Here is a 16,507-nt window from a genome sequence, read left to right as displayed (position 1 = left end):
TATTCTATGATATTCTAGTTTAAATAGAATTAGTTTAAATATAACTTATTTCTTTTATTTTTGTTAATTACTATTCGTAAGCCTACTGTAGAGTGTAGGTGCAGAGCAATGCTTCTCTATTTAATTGTTGTTGCTTTTAATTCTGATAAAAATACATAAATAATCATGTATTTGTGAAGGATCATGTGTGTAATGAAGAAATAATAAAATTTAGCTTTTTTTCTTTCTCTTGCAGAAAATTATGAGCATCTGTTACCTATTTGCTGAAGTAAAACAATTTTACATTCTTATTGTTGGCGACAAAATAAAACGAGAGTGATAGAAAGATAGATAAATGATCTATCTCCTTTTGCTACTTGTAAATTATATTCACTGTAAGTGTTGTTGTTGTTTTTAAGTTTTTTTGATTAATGTGTACTCGCTATGTATGTTTTTAAATTAATTCTTAGTTATTCTTTTCTGTTTTTTCTTACTGAAATTTCTGATAAACTGGTATTAAGTATTTTATAAAATAACACTAAGTACAAAAAGAAGGTGTACGTACATAAAGATATAATAGATAATGTAATTAAGTTGTATTGCTATTTTATTTAGTTCATTTAGTTAAACCAATTTTATAAAAAATTAATTTAAAAAAAACAAATACTCAAACATATCATAATGTCACAATCACTTTAAAGTAATTGATTATACCCAAAAAAACATATATGTAATATAAATAAAACAAAACTAAATATTATATGCTAAAATTTCTGAACTCCTATTAATTCGTCAATATTTGTAAGCAAAATTCTCTATGATTTTAATATTATGTATGTATGTGTTCGCAAGAAAATGTGAAATAAATAAATATAAAAAAGCACTTATATTTATTAAGCTTTTCGATAATTATGTGCGCCTAGTATTTTAATAAAATTTGTTAAGAATTATTTAAAATTTTGCTATAAAAAACATACTTACTTATTTATATAAAAAATTAGCAATAAATAAAATATAATAAATAATGTAATTGATTATATTACATATTAAGTTTATGTAAATAATACATAGGGTTCTATTAATTTTTTAAAATATACATTGTCAATAAAAACAACACATAAAAAATATACTTGTTTCAATTCATCTTTCTTTTCTGGTAGCCTGGTAGTTTTCAATATATAACATGTTATTTAACAAAAAAATAGAAGGAGAAAACCAAAAATTGCTTTGTATACTTGTTAATATTTTTGTTCTCCTGGTAATTTTTCCCAAATTTTCATAAATACGCTGTTTTTACATAATTGCGCTATAAACAAAGTTTAAAAAAATAAAAAACTGCATACTAAAAATTATGAGCATCTGGTATAATTTTCATTTATGCTGTTTGTTTCCTTCCTTTTTCTCTTATTTTCAAATAAATAAATATTTAAACAAATAATGAAAAAGCTTCTCCTATTACATATTATGTTCTCCTATTATTTTGCTTGATTTTAAAACTTACATTAAAATCCTTTTTTCTATGTGTTTAACAACTTTTTCTTGCTTTCATGCATTGCCTACACTAATTTCTGTTACCCTGGTATTTTCATGCAATTTTCAAAACGCTTATTATGGCTTGGTAGAGTTGCCAACATTCTTAATTACAATATGAAAGGTAGATCAAAAAGTTAGCTAACTACGATTTATGCGTTCCTGTTGCTATAAAGATGTTTTGAAAATATGAAATTTTATAATTAAAATTCTTTTATTTTACTATCAACTACATTTTCTGTTTACCTGGTATTCAAAGCAATTTTAAGAAAAATCTATTTATGTTTTGTTTTAATATTTTTAAAAACATTATTTACAAAGAAGGAAGTCACCTGCTGATTATTATGATCACCTAATATTCTTTGTCATTTTCATTTTAGTTTCTTTTAGCATATCTTATTATGTACATTCTTAGTATATAACACACACATACGAAAAAATTAAAAGCAGCTCCTTTTACATTTTCTGTTTTCCTAGTATTTATGGTGGGTTTTAAAGTTTTTTTACTTTTCTTACAAACATTGCAAAATATAAAAACTTAAAGTGAAGAATTCTCCCTACAGAAATTTCTAATACCCTGGTAAATTCAAGTAATTTTTAATAATAAGAAAAATTAGCTAAAACGTAGGGTTACCAACACTAGTTACACAAAGTTTATAGTAAAATATTTGCCAACTAAAATATATGTGCTCCTGTTTCTTTTCTTTTTCTCTCTCTATAAAATCTCCTTTCAACTTGTTCTTTATTGAAGAAATATTAAAAAATAACAATTTACTTTCTAAATTTTATGTTTTCCTAGTATTAATAATTTTATTTTCATTTTCAGCGTAAAATATAGGCAAGAGAGAGTTATTATTAAAAAATAAAACAGACTTATATTTACTACTTACCATTTCTGTTTCCCTTGTTTAATCAAAAAGTTAAAAAAAAAATAAATAGACGAGCAATTTTGTTATTATTTTATTATGTTTTTTTGTATTATGTATGTATTTTTATTCTTAAAGAGATGAAAATAAATAAAATCTTTATATATTATTAATTAGTTAGTTTGATTTGGGGACAAAGTTCATGTATTTTAGCACACAAAATACAGTTGTATATAATTGAATAGGTAGGCTTTTTTAACGCCTTATTTATTCAACGATGTTTGTTATATAATAAATAAAAAGCAAAATGCTAAATATATATGTATATTGTACATACATATATAAATAAATGTTAAATATGTACATTAATATATTACAAATGACTACAACAAATTCTACTTTTAAACATTTTATATTTTTAAAATAAGAGGGTGTTATGTTACCTTATTTGCAATCTTTAAATATTAGAAAGGGTAAGTAAACAAATTACTTAATATATAAAAAATCAAATGGTAAATAAATAATTTCATACTTAAATAATATATTTATCTATATAAAAATATTTGTATTCTTAAACTGTTACCATCTTGATTGCTTATGCTTCATTAGAGATGAATGAATCTAATTTTCACTTCACAAGTAGTACATTGGCCATTCTGAAATTACATAGATGAAAGTTCATTTAGTATTGATGGTTGCTTTAGAAAATTAATAAAGTAATTTCAATCAAAAATGCTATACGAAAAATGTCTTCAATATGACGAAAAATTTCTATACGATTGTATACGAAAAGTTCAATATGAATATATTTTGAAACAATATAAACAAGTTTTTCTGTACAATGTCTTCAATGTAAAAACGAAACCCGAAATTAGTCTGCAATATGAAAGCACTTTTCTATACTAACAGAGACTTCAAAATGAAGACACTTCTCTGTACGAAAACAGTTTTCAATTGAGGATGCTTTAATATACGAAATCTGTATTCAAAATGACGACACTTTTCCAATATGAAAGTACTTTTCTATATGAAAACCGTCTTCAATATTAGGACAATTTTTTGTACGAAAACCATCTTCAATATAAAGATACTTTTCTGTATGAAAACCATCTTTAATATGAAGACACTTCTCAGTACGAAAACCGTATTAAATATGAAGACACTTTTTTATACGAAATTTGTTTTCAATATGAAGACACCTTTTTATACGAAAACCGTCTTCAATATAAAGACACTCTTCTATACGAAAGCCGTCATTAATATGTAGACACTTTTCTATACGAAAGCCGTCTTCAATATCAAGACTCTTTTCTGTACAAAAACGATCTTCAATATGAAGACACTTCTCCGTACGAAAATCTTTAATATGAAGACACTTTTCTGTACGAAAACTGTTTTCAATATGAAGACTCTTTTCTATATGAAAACTGTCTTCATTATGAAGACATATTTGTCTATACGAAACCCTACTTAAATATGGAGACACTTTTTTATAGAAAAACTGTACTTAATATGAAGACACTTTTCTATACGAAAAACGTCTACAGTATGGTTTTTTATGAACAAAGTCTTTAATACAAATTTACTTTTCTATCTTCAATATGAAGATATTTTGTACATGAAAACTGTCTTCGACTGAAATTCTAAAAGGAAAAATTGTATAATTTTGTTAATAAACAAATATCAATTGTTTTATAAAATTAAAAAAAAAATATTTTTGAAAGTATTTTTTTTTAAATTGTAATCTGGTTATGGTAGAATTTATGGTCTGATTTGAATGCTTTGCAATGGTATTCATAAGGTATCATATACGATAATTAAATAACTCCTCCTACTTGTTATTATTAATGGAATGCGAAATAAACAGCAAAAATGATTTCTTGTGTACACAAATTTCAAAAGGAACTTAAGTATAATAATTAGACAAGGGAAATACTTTTATACGAACAATTATGAAAACTATTAAAATTAAAAAAAAAATTGTATGTCGTTGCCACGAAATATTCTTATAATAAGTACTACTAGATGCAAAATAGCAAAAAAAACTAATATGGTATTTGTTTAGGTTGTAATGTTATTTATGCATGAATTGAAATAACAACTACAAACACAATATAATTAAGGAAATGTTTAACACACTGAGGCTACAAAACTACTAGATAGCACGAATTACGCACTTGCAAAGTCTAGCGAAGTATTACACATATAAATACCTTCTGAACATCTTGGAAAGAATTTATGGCATGTTGCAGCCACAAACAGTTGAATGAATACACATAAAATCTAAACTAATATTGACATGTGGCAGAGATTTTTCATGAATGTATGCATTATTTGCCAACTAGAATAAAATATGCTTATTTCTTGAGTAAGAAGAAGTAATAACATATTTCGTCGTTGTTGCACCATCATCAACTTCATCATGGAACATTGATTATTTAGCGCGAAATAATCTTGTTAAAACAATTGAAGCACTTTTTGGGGCTGCAACAAACAGCGATGTATGTAGTTCTTTTTTTGCTTTAGCTTAACACTGGTTGTTTTTGGTTAGCATGAGGCATGCAACATAAACTTTTGTGAGACATTTATGATTAGGGCAACATAATCAAGAATTTACATCTTCATTATTATCATTTAACATTTTGCTATGACTTCTTGGAATTTTAAATCGATTTAAATGGAAAAATCGTTTTTTATGTCCAAGTGTTAAATGATGAAACATATGACGAGTGTTATGTAAATTGTATGTAAGAAAATCAAAATGTTTGCTGTTGTTTAGTTGTATATAGTATTAGTATAATAAAATCATAAAAAAGAAATAAACAGAAAAGAAACAGGAAGTAATATTAAAATAAAAAATATGTTTCAAGAAGTCAAAGATAAACGATATTTTTCTATACGAAGACACTTTTCTATACGAAAACAGTCTTCAATATGAAGACACTTTTCTATACGAAAACAGTCTTCAATATGAAGACACTTTTCTACACGAAAACAGTCTTCAATATGAAGACACTTTTCTATACGAAAACAGTCTTCAATATGAAGACACTTTTCTATACGAAAACAGTCTTCAATATGAAGACACTTTTCTATACGAAAACAGTCTTCAATATGAAGACACTTTTCTATACGAAAACAGTCTTCAATATGAAGACACTTTTCTATACGAAAACAGTCTTCAATATGAAAACACTTTTCTATACGAAAACAGTCTTCAATATACGAAAACTGTCTTCAATATGAACCATTTTTCTATATGAAAACTGTTTTCGATATGAAGACACATAGCTGCGTGTTAAAAATAAACACCAAAAAACTATTGAAATATTTTATAATTTCCCAATTTTCCAATAAAAAAGAGCAATTAATGATTAACAATTATGTATGTATCATTTCAATTTGTTAATCTCTAAAAGAAAGCCCTCTAGATATTTTTAAATTTCTTTAAAAATATTTCAACATTTAAATCATAACACGTGCGTCACTTGAAAAGTCAAATGTCATTGAGTCAACCCCCTCCGCCAGCCCCAAAAATTCTATATCTTTATATTTAAGTTTCGTTTTATTTTTAAATTTCATACACCAGCTAGTGAAGTCAGCCCCACCACCAGCAATTTCCTTTTCGTTTTGGAAATGTATTCAATTCATTTGTCAATAATTACTAAAAGTTTTTGTTGTGTTTTTGTTTTTCTTGAAATTTCTTTAATAAATTTAATCATTTCAAAAATTGTTCTTTAATTTATTTTAAGTGGTTTAATCTGATAAACTCAATTTGCTCAAGTGACGCATGTTTTACTTTATTATGAGTTTTGTTTTTTTGTTCGGTCTTTTATTTGGATAAAATAAATGCCACTAAATTAAGTTACTTATATTGGTTTGCTCTTTTCTCTTATTTATGTATTTGTTGTTTAATTCAATTTTGTTTGTATGGCAACGATATGTATTTTTTAACATGAATTATTTGAAGGACAATAACAATTTGTTTGAAATTAATTATTTTAAAATAATTTATTTTGTCCTCACTTCTAGGATCGAGCTACTTTACGAAGAGGTTGAACAAAAATTGGTTTTGTTATGAGCTTTCCAAATGCCTTTCTTAACATTTCCTCTTCTGAAGTTTATTTATCATAAAAAGTGAACAATCTTTTAAAATCAATGTCTGACGATAAACTAGACTATAAACTAGACTATAAACTAAACAATAGACTAGACTATAGGCTAAACTATAGACTAGACTGTAAAAAAGACTATAGACTAGACTATAATATAGACTAGATATAGACTATAGAATAGACTATAGGCTAGACTTAGACTCGACTATAGACTAGACTATAGACTAGATTATAGACTAGACTATAGACTAGACTATAGACTAGACTATAGACTAGACTATAGACTAGACTATAGAAAAGACTATAGACTAGACTATAGACTAGACTATAGACTAGACTATAGACTAGACTATAGACTAGACTATAGACTAGACTATAGACTAGACTATAGACTAGACTATAGACTAGACTAGACTATAGAGTAGACTATAGACTAGGCTATAGACTAGACTATAGACTCGACTATTGACTAGACTATAGACCAGACTTTATACTAGACTATAGACTAGACTATAGACTATACCATAGACTCGACTATAGACTAGACTATAGGCTAGACTAAAGACTAGACTATGGACTAGACTATGGACTAGACTACAGACTTGACTATACTAGTCTATAGACTAGACTATAGACTACACTATAGACTACACTATAGACTACACTATAGACTACACTATAGACTACACTATAGACTACACTATAGACTTGACTATAGACTGGACTATAGAGTAGACTAGTCTATAGACTCGACTATAGACTGGACTATAGAGTAGACTAGTCTATAGACTATACTATAGACTCGACTATAGACTAGACTATAGAGTAGACTATAGACTAGACTATAGACTCGACTGTAGACTAGACTACAGACTAGACTATAGACTAGAATATAGACTATAGACTAGAATATAGACTGGACCATAGACTAGAATATAGACTGGACCATAGACTAGACTATACAGACTATACTGTAGAATATACTATAGACTAGACTACATACTGGACACTATAAAACACTTGTTTTAGTTGCTGTACTTTTATTATACACAAGTAGTTGATGAATTTCTTTTTGAGAAAAATTTACAAAAAATATTTAACTTTAAAACAATAGCAATAATAATAATAATAATAATAATATTTTTAAATGCAGTACTAAATGTCACAGTCGAAAATATTGTTTGTTTCATATCAAAAGTTGCGTTTTGGTTTTATAACAACAACAAATACCTTCATTTATTATTTTTTTATCGATTTTTCTTATTGTTTACTAAAGCAAATACCAGTCGATCAGAATTTTCAGTAAGCAAAATAATAAAAAAGAATGATCACAAATTAGACTTAAATTTACATAGTACATAAGTAGATATTATCAAAAATAATGCGTAAAAAACAACACTTACACAATGTATGAATTTCTTTTGGTTTTTATGTAGAACAAGAGATAGAAAGAAGGACTAGCAACAATCAACAATCTTGTTTTATTTTGTCATCAAAAAAGTAGTAAATACCAGGAATTAATAAATTTCTGCAAGAAAAATAAAAAAAAAACACAAAATTAAAGTGTGCACCAGTTCTCATATCATATTAGCTTAAAGCAAAGAAAATAATAAAATAGAAAAACAATTATATAAAAACACGTACGTTATTAGAATGTACATATGTATGTAGTATTTATGTATAAACAATTTTGTACATAATTCACGCTACCAAAGTATATATGACCGCATCATAGTTTTGTACTTACTACGTATGGTACTGTTCCCATGTGGTAGTTTCATACATCAATACATAATTTATTAATATTTATTTCACTTTATATTTTGTATAATTTTTTATTTTAAATATGTAATTTTTTTGGAAAAACTTTAATCACTTTAAGCATTATTATGTGCAAAGATCACACCAACTTCAACTGTTATGTAGGTACATGCACTTTTTGTAATTATAATTCTTGTATTGAAATCGCACATTCTCCGACTAATTGTTCTCATTTATTTAAATTTTTTATTAAACTTATTTTATTACTGTTTTTGTCCTATAAATTCTTAATATGTACTGTTCGCTGTATTTTTTATTTTTTACATTTTGCTTACATTTCTATTTAGTTGTTTAAGCGGAGAGTATTTAAAAACAAAGCTCCGTTTTATGTATTATTCTCTCTGGTAATTGTTGTTTACTTCATACGTACATACTTATGTACATGTTTGTTTTTGTCCGGTATGTTTTTGAATATAATTGTTTACATTTTAATTTCTTATTGTATTTTGTTGTTTTTATACCCTACACCACTTTAGTGGGGAGGGTATATTGGGTTTGTGCTGATGTTTGTAACATGCAAAAATATTCGTCCAATACCCACCTTAAAGTATACCAATCGGCTTAGAATCATTTTCTGAGTCGATTAAGCTATGTCCGTCCGTCCGTCCTTCCGTCTGGCTGGCTGTTCATGTAAACCTTGTGCGCAAGGTACAGGTCGCAATTTTCAAGATAATTGGATGAAATTTGGCACACACGCTTATTTTGGCCCAAGGACGAAGCCTATTGAAAATGGTTAAAATCGGTCCATTATTTCGACTAGCCCCCATACAACCGTACCCCCCAAATAGGGCCTTTTGGCTTATAATTAATTTAAATGATCTATTATGTTAACAAAAGTCGACAAAACTTAGTTTTATAGAACTTTAAATGACATTACAGATTTTTGTAATGATCGGGCTTCATTTGACCCTATCCCCCATACAAACTCCCCTTCAGAAAATGACTTAAAGGTCAAAATTCACTTACAAACACTAATAACACTTTTAAATTCTACATAAATAATATTGAAGAAGACTAAACTCCCCCTACCAACATTTTTAAGGAGCCCTTTTAAAAAATCTCTTTTTTTGCCAAAAAAAGTAAAAATATTTCGAAATAAAGTTAAAAAACAAACCAAATGCTTTATTTTTTTAAATAATCCCCATTTTTAACATACATACTGACTGGTGTAGGGTATCATATGGTCGGCTACGCCCGACTATACATTCATACTTGTTTATTTTGCTGTAATCAATAATGGTTACCGTTTATGAGAACATTTACAACATTTTATCCATTATTACCATAATTAAAAGAAATCTCTTTTTTAAAGGATTTTTCCTATAAGTTTTATAAGTTTTATTTTTAAAGAAGGTTTTTGATGTTTTTTATTACAAATTGTTGTATTAATATCTTTATGGAATTATTTATTATAAAATTAATCTTTTTTATTCCTTTGTATCGTTTTTTTTTTGTAATAATTTTTTCTTTTTTAGAAAATTTAAAAAAATCTTTATTTTAAATCGAATACAAATTAATCGTTGAGTCCGTTTCTTTTTATATGAAATTTTTATAAAATTTATTTTTTATTTTTAAAAACTTTCGATATTGTTGGATAATATTCGATTATTTTAGATATTTTTTTTCTGAATAAATTTTCTTTTTTTGTAGAAATCGATAAATTTTCGTTTTAAATAAAAATTTTCTATAAAATTTCTTTTTTTGATAGAAAAAAAAAAATTCTATAACTAAATCCTAAAGCCAATTAAGTGGTGGCATACCAACCGGTGCAGAATCACTTCATGAGTCGTTTAGCTGTGTGTGTCCATCCGTCTGTTTGTCTGTGTGTCCATTAGAGTGAGTCGGTCTCTATAGACAAAAAAGTTGAGTTATTTCAAAACTATAAATGAAATGTTTTTTTGCGATATCAGAAGTCCCGTCGAATCAAAAAATGTCTGAGGGTGAAATTTAGCTAGAGCTGAGCCATAAATATTGATATATAATATGTTAAGATCGGATTTAAAATACATATATAAAAAAACAAAAAGGCGTGGCTAAAAAAATTTTTATACTTTTGAAAACGTTAACAACATATCTTTAATCGATACAGGTGGCTGACTCATTTTTTTCGCATTTCGGAGATTTTAAGATCCCATATATTTTGAACATCGGTCATTCAAAATCTTCGGTGACAATTTGTTCCCACTATATAAATCAACCGTCCATTAATACTACAAACGAAATCAAAATACTTTTCTTAAAATATTGCACAAAAAGAAGCCCTTAAGTAATTACCTTTAAATATTAGTTTCCGTTCACATAAAGTTAAACATCAAACCAAAAAAAAAAATGTCTTCTAGTTGTCTGGATAAAAAAAAACTTGCAATATCATTAAACCTTTTAAAAACAACAACCAAACGACACTACAGAAAAAAATAAATATATTTTATAATAAACAACAAACCAAAAAGAACACTAAATAAATGACCCTCCGATCTAAAAGAAATTCCATTAAAATTGGTACCTCCCATGTGTCACACAGTTCAGACGAATCAAAGAAAATGATTTCAGTTTTTTTGTGAATTTAAGAAAAAAAAACAGAAAAACAAAATCATAACGAAAGAAATTCTACACAAACATAAAGTTGGTTGGCAGACAAATGAGGGGAGACCCTTTTGTATGTGAGACGAGTAAGTTCAAAATTTATTTCACAAAAATCTTTGAAAGGATCAACGACGATGTTGTTGGGTTTTGAAGTTTTTTTTGTTTATTGTATTATTTGTGCTTTAGACGACAACTTAACCACCATCGCATCGTATTCACTGCCGCCAATCGAAATAAAATCACTTGGTGAATTGCAGTCAGTAATCACACACGTTCTGTGTAGATTTTCTTTATTTTTTTTATTCTTAAGTTGAGACGTGTTTGGTTGATACAGAAGGACATGTGAAGCAGCAGCGGTAGTACAAAAGTCTACTATGAAAGAGATGATCTTCTTCTTTGGCTTTAAAACGATTTTTTTAGCAAACTACAATGCCAAACGGCTAAATAAAAAGTGTGGGGGAATAAAAAGAAGTGATTCACTCACCAACGCCACCAACATCACAATAACATCATGTACTAAAAAAAACTACTCGTATCCATCTCTCGTACTACTGAAGCTGCAAGCGATTTTATTTAAAGGACAGAAAATTGGTTTCACGGAGACTGACTATCTTAATTATAGGCCTCGAGGCAAGTACAGGAAAAAAAAACTAAGAACTAAGAACTTTAACTAAACTAAACTAAAAGACAGTATAAAGGCTAAATTTTGTTTTTGCACAAGACAAGGCTACAAACAATAACAACAACAACTCAGTATCAACAGAATTTATTCTTCATCTGCGACATCACTACACCCATGATTTGCTGTTCCAAGAACGTGGTCCAACAATATCAGTTATTGAAAAATGACAAGTGGTTAATTTGAAAGCAAATTGGCCAAAAAAATAGAAATTTATTTGTATATTTTTATAAGCAGAGTGGCGCAGTGGAAGCGTGCTGGGCCCATAACCCAGAGGTCCGAGGATCGAAACCTTGCTCTGCTATATGTTTCTTTATTTTTTAAATGATTTCTATTATTTCAGTCATTAGCAATTTTGCAAATGTCAATGAACATATTTCATAAAAAGAAAATATTGTATATGAAGCAGAGTGGCGCAGTGGAAGCGTGCTGGGCCCATAACCCAGAGGTCCGAGGATCGAAACCTTGCTCTGCTATGTTGTGTAATTTTTTTAATACTTATTTTTAATTACTAGGATCCATATTTATTATCTGAATGGTATTTTTTAAATTACTGAGTTCAAAATTTTCAATAGGGACTGGGACCCTTAAACATTTTTTTATTTTTCGCGATTTTAGTACAATAATACGAATTAGTTTCAGATTTATTCTCTTTAAAAACGAAGCAGAGTGGCGCAGTGGAAGCGTGCTGGGCCCATAACCCAGAGGTCCGAGGATCGAAACCTAGCTCTGCTACATTGAGTAACATTTTTTTAATAATTTTTAATAGTTGTTAAGAATTTGAGTTCTATAGATTTAAAGGAAATAATGCTTGACTATTCGTATTTAATAAAGTGTTATTCGCTTCGCCATTTAATATCTTGATTGAATTAGAGAAAATTTTTACAAATTTAAATTCGAGAAAAATGTGTTCTCTCAAATTGGTCCAGTTTTCCTAAAACTTATCGGAATTGCAAATATTTGGAATATTTGAAGCATGAAGCCTTGATAAATATGATATTTTTACCTTAAATCTTTTGTCTGTTTGTTTGGACTTTATAGACAGGAATGTCGAGAGTTTTAAAGTGAGCACCTGCCTTGATGGCCTTATCTCACGGTGGTCTTTTTCACCCACTGGGTAGACTTGAGTGCTCAGGTGGCAATTTTTGTACATTGGCTTTGACCGGTCCATGCACAAGTACTTTGCTGGAGAGCTATCTAATCTCTGGCCATTGTATGGCCTCTGTTGATTCGGCAACAGCACCTAGAGACGTAACCGGTGGACCGAAGTACAATCCATCAATAAGCCGTAGACATTGTTCTTACTCACAGGGACACATTGTGGTAATTCTTATATGAACAGAGTATACTCTGAACATATCTGTACAAGGAAGGAAAATTCAATGGCATCAAATGTATATGATACCTCTCATCCATCATCATTAAACCCAGCACACATCCCATTCATACGACACATTCATAAGAGAAAAACATACGACACATTTTTTATAGGTAGACGGGTGGGTGAGGCCCGCCTTACCCAACATTCTTCCCGTACCATATACAATTAATACCAACTCATTTTCAACGCTTAGTCCCACAGTCACTCCTATGTGGAGTATCTGCTGTTTTCCGTAACAGCACCGAACCTATCCCACAGCCACTACGTGGATCCCAAAGGAACCTCAACCAACTGACCAGCCAGGCCACCCGTAGTACCAGATTATGCGGTGCTCTGGTCTAACCTCTGTCAGTCTATGCAAGGACTAAGCCGAGCAATTTTTCAGTCCCGGCCAGACTGGAGGTATTGGCCACCTCTTTATTTTCCGTGATTGCATGTAAAAATTGTGACTTAAAATGCTAATGTGTGAGTAAATTTTAGCATTTTAACTGTAGTTTTTGAAAATTTCTGGAAAATTGTAAAAAAAAGAAATGTTTTAAATACGAAAATTTCTATCGACTGATTAATAAAATTTTGAATTACGTTTATTAAAAAAAAATTTCAAAATTTTTTACAAACTTTTCAAACTATCCCCTCCTTTTTAATATCAGTAATACAAGTGAATCTAAAACGTATTTGTACATGTATGAAATGTTTCAAAATATGGCGGCAAATAATTTTAAACCAATTTTCACAGAAATTTCGCATAGTTCCTGCTGTTGTTGTTGTTATTATTATTTTGTCTTTTGTATTACTTAAATCTTTTTTTCTTTTCGTTTTTCGATAGTAGAGTCCAAGTGTCTTACTGTCATAGTAAATATCTTGTTGTAGAATTGTAGTTGTTGTTGCTGTTGGATAATATTATACGTTTTATAAGTATCAGCAACTACACATCAAGAAATGAAGAATAAAAACATATTGTACACTAACTGCGTGTACTATGTAATTTTGTGTCCCCCACATCATCGGCAGCTTCAATCTAACTTCAACTGGAGGCCAAACTAAAAATTTTCTATACAATTTTCATTTTTCAATATATTTTGAACACTGTGTATAATGAGCTGTTTGTCATAAATGAAAATGTAAAGAAAAAAATTTAAAAGAAAATTTCAATCTCATCGTTTGATGCCGTCTCAATAATCAGTAGAAAGAAATATGTATTAAAAGCATGAATTGAAATTACAGTGCGCAACAAATCAATAAGTGTGTGTTCTTCTACTAGTTGTGTATGATTCTATGAGTTTTTGGTTTCTCTTTTGAAGCTATATAGTAATGTTAGGGATTTACAATTAAATGACTAAGATTTCTATAATCCATGACAAAGAGACTTTAAGGCAAATAATTGTAATGTGGCATAATAAGTAGTTAGGACAGTTTTAAATTAGATAGAAAATAGAGATAGCACATAGAGAGAAAAATATTTAAGTCTGGTAACAAATTGATAAGAAATTTTTCAATAACTTCCGTTGTCAAATTATATGCATACGTACGACAAAACTGTGTAATATTGACAACACAACGTTGTATATTTGTTAACTTTAAGACATGGAATATGTGTAAAATTAAGATTTCGACAACGAATTGATGCAATGTTGACAACGTTGTGCTGTCAACATAACATAGTGTTGTCGTATGTTTGTATATATTTGACAACGACTGTTATTAAAAAATTTGGTGTCAATTTGGTCCAAGTTGTGGTTCTGATTTCAAAGAGTCGAAATTCGTCGTTAATCTAGTTTCGACCATAAGTTAATGCATTATTACAAATGTTTCCAATGTTTTAATAAAACTTAATTTTCTCTTAACCAAGTTCCTTTAACACATTCGCATAATGATCATTAATTATAAAAACGACAAACGGGCACGCAAAAGCCATACAAATAATAAAGTTGATGATGTTTAAGATTTGATTGGAGAGCAATGCCGAAAATTATTGCAATTCATTAGGCTGAAGAAGTAAAACTAAAAGAACGAAAAAACTATCACAACTTTTAAGAATTTTTTTTAATGATTTTATTTTAGCATTTTTTTAAAAGATTTACTTAATTTTATGTCTGTTGTTGTCGTTGTAGAATTTTATTTATTCCCGATCATCTAAAAAGTCTAACAAAACATGCGAACATAATGAAGCAGCCAAAGTGTCCACCCATTTTTTGTATTCTACATCTTTGAAATACAAAGAAAAAAAAAATTATCAACAACATGGCATGTATTTTGTTTGCAGCAGTATAGTAGTTCAAAGTCGCCAAAATACCAAAGAAAAAAATATATATTTAATGCCCAACAAACGTCCAACAACATTATTGTCTTCTTACACGACCATTGGAATCATTATATTGCTTGGAATTTAACATTATAATGCTTGCATGTTGTTGACCACTTTTTATGGCCTACAAAGGGCAACACCCACTCTGTCTCTGCAGCACAAAAAGCTCTTTTTGACCAGAATAAAACTAAAATGCCATTATCGTCCACATCATTATCATTCGTATTCGATCATTGGAGACACCAAGTGAAAAAATTATTAATAATAATGAACGTTGATTTTGTTTTTGTGAGAGAACCTATTTGTTGTTTTTTTTATTTTGTTTTTGCTGTTGGTTAATTTTTTGGAGGAGTCTCTTGTATAATCGTAAACCGAAAAAAGGATTTTAATTTTTTTAAATTATTTTTTCTTTTTTTTAAGAACGTAACGATGCAGAATTTTAAATAATATAAATGTGTGTATTAAGTTTTTAAAAATGTTAATGGTTTTAATGGGTTTTTGTAAATTTAATTTTTATACCCTACATCACATAAGTGGAGATGGCATTATGCATTTGTGGTGATGTTTGTAATAAATAAAATTATTCTTCACTTACATCAATCGACTTAAAATCGATACTTTCTAAGTCCGTTCATTTAGATAACAAAATGTGTATGTAAAGTTTGTGGACATGGTAAAGGTCATGATTTTCAAAATATTTTTATGAAATTAAAAGCTTATATGTCTTTGGTCATATGAAAAGTCTATTGAAATGTTTCAAATCTTTCTAATTTGGGCCATTTCTCTTAAATTAAAAAAAAAAATTCGCTGATTTTCTTTTAAAAGATGCAGTAGACATAAATGACTTTTTATGAAATGTATCGAATATAAAGTTGCTGAAAACTTCAGAAATTAAATCACTACGATTGGTATTTACATAATTCATTCATAAAATGTAACTAAAAGTTTCATCTTTCATAAAAATCCAAAAATAACGAATTACCTTGACTGCCTTATTTCACGGTGGTCGGTTTATTATACAAATCGACTCAGGGTATCCTTATTAGACGACTCACAACCAGCCCTTTGTGCTTCTTACACGCCTTTGGCAATTTTTGTACATGGTTCCGCCGGTCCATGTACAAGCACATTGCTCAAGTAAATCTATCTATCTATCTATCTATCTATCTATCTATCTATCTATCTATCTATCTATCTATCTATCTATCTATCTATCTATCTATCTATTTATCTATCTATCTATTTATC

General features: G+C 28.5%; 2 long non-coding RNA genes and 2 other non-coding genes across 5 annotated transcripts in view; 3 read left to right on the top strand and 1 right to left on the bottom strand.

The window, feature by feature from the left end:
* The window catches only part of LOC124418689, a 207,673-nt gene extending 206,727 nt beyond the window's left edge, over nt 1-946 (top strand). For both annotated transcript variants that reach the window (XR_006940150.1, XR_006940149.1), the window contains exon 8: nt 236-946. This is a non-coding gene — a long non-coding RNA (uncharacterized LOC124418689). The remainder of the gene's footprint in view (nt 1-235) is intronic.
* Nucleotides 947-2,784: 1,838 nt separating this feature from the next.
* Nucleotides 2,785-16,507, bottom strand: part of LOC124419094 — a 97,311-nt gene continuing 83,588 nt past the window's right edge. The window contains exons 3-4 of the long non-coding RNA XR_006940398.1: nt 7,894-8,018; nt 2,785-3,031 (exon numbers count right to left, since the gene is read on the bottom strand). This is a non-coding gene — a long non-coding RNA (uncharacterized LOC124419094). The remainder of the gene's footprint in view (nt 3,032-7,893; nt 8,019-16,507) is intronic.
* On the top strand, nt 11,806-11,877 carry Trnam-cau. The gene has a single exon. It is a non-coding gene; the product is annotated as a tRNA-Met (tRNA).
* Trnam-cau lies at nt 11,978-12,049 on the top strand. Its single transcript has one exon. It is a non-coding gene; the product is annotated as a tRNA-Met (tRNA).

This window comes from Lucilia cuprina, chromosome 3, assembly GCF_022045245.1.
Source record: "Lucilia cuprina isolate Lc7/37 chromosome 3, ASM2204524v1, whole genome shotgun sequence".
NCBI classification, from domain to species: domain Eukaryota; kingdom Metazoa; phylum Arthropoda; class Insecta; order Diptera; family Calliphoridae; genus Lucilia; species Lucilia cuprina.
This window is presented reverse-complemented; position numbering and strand designations above follow the sequence as displayed.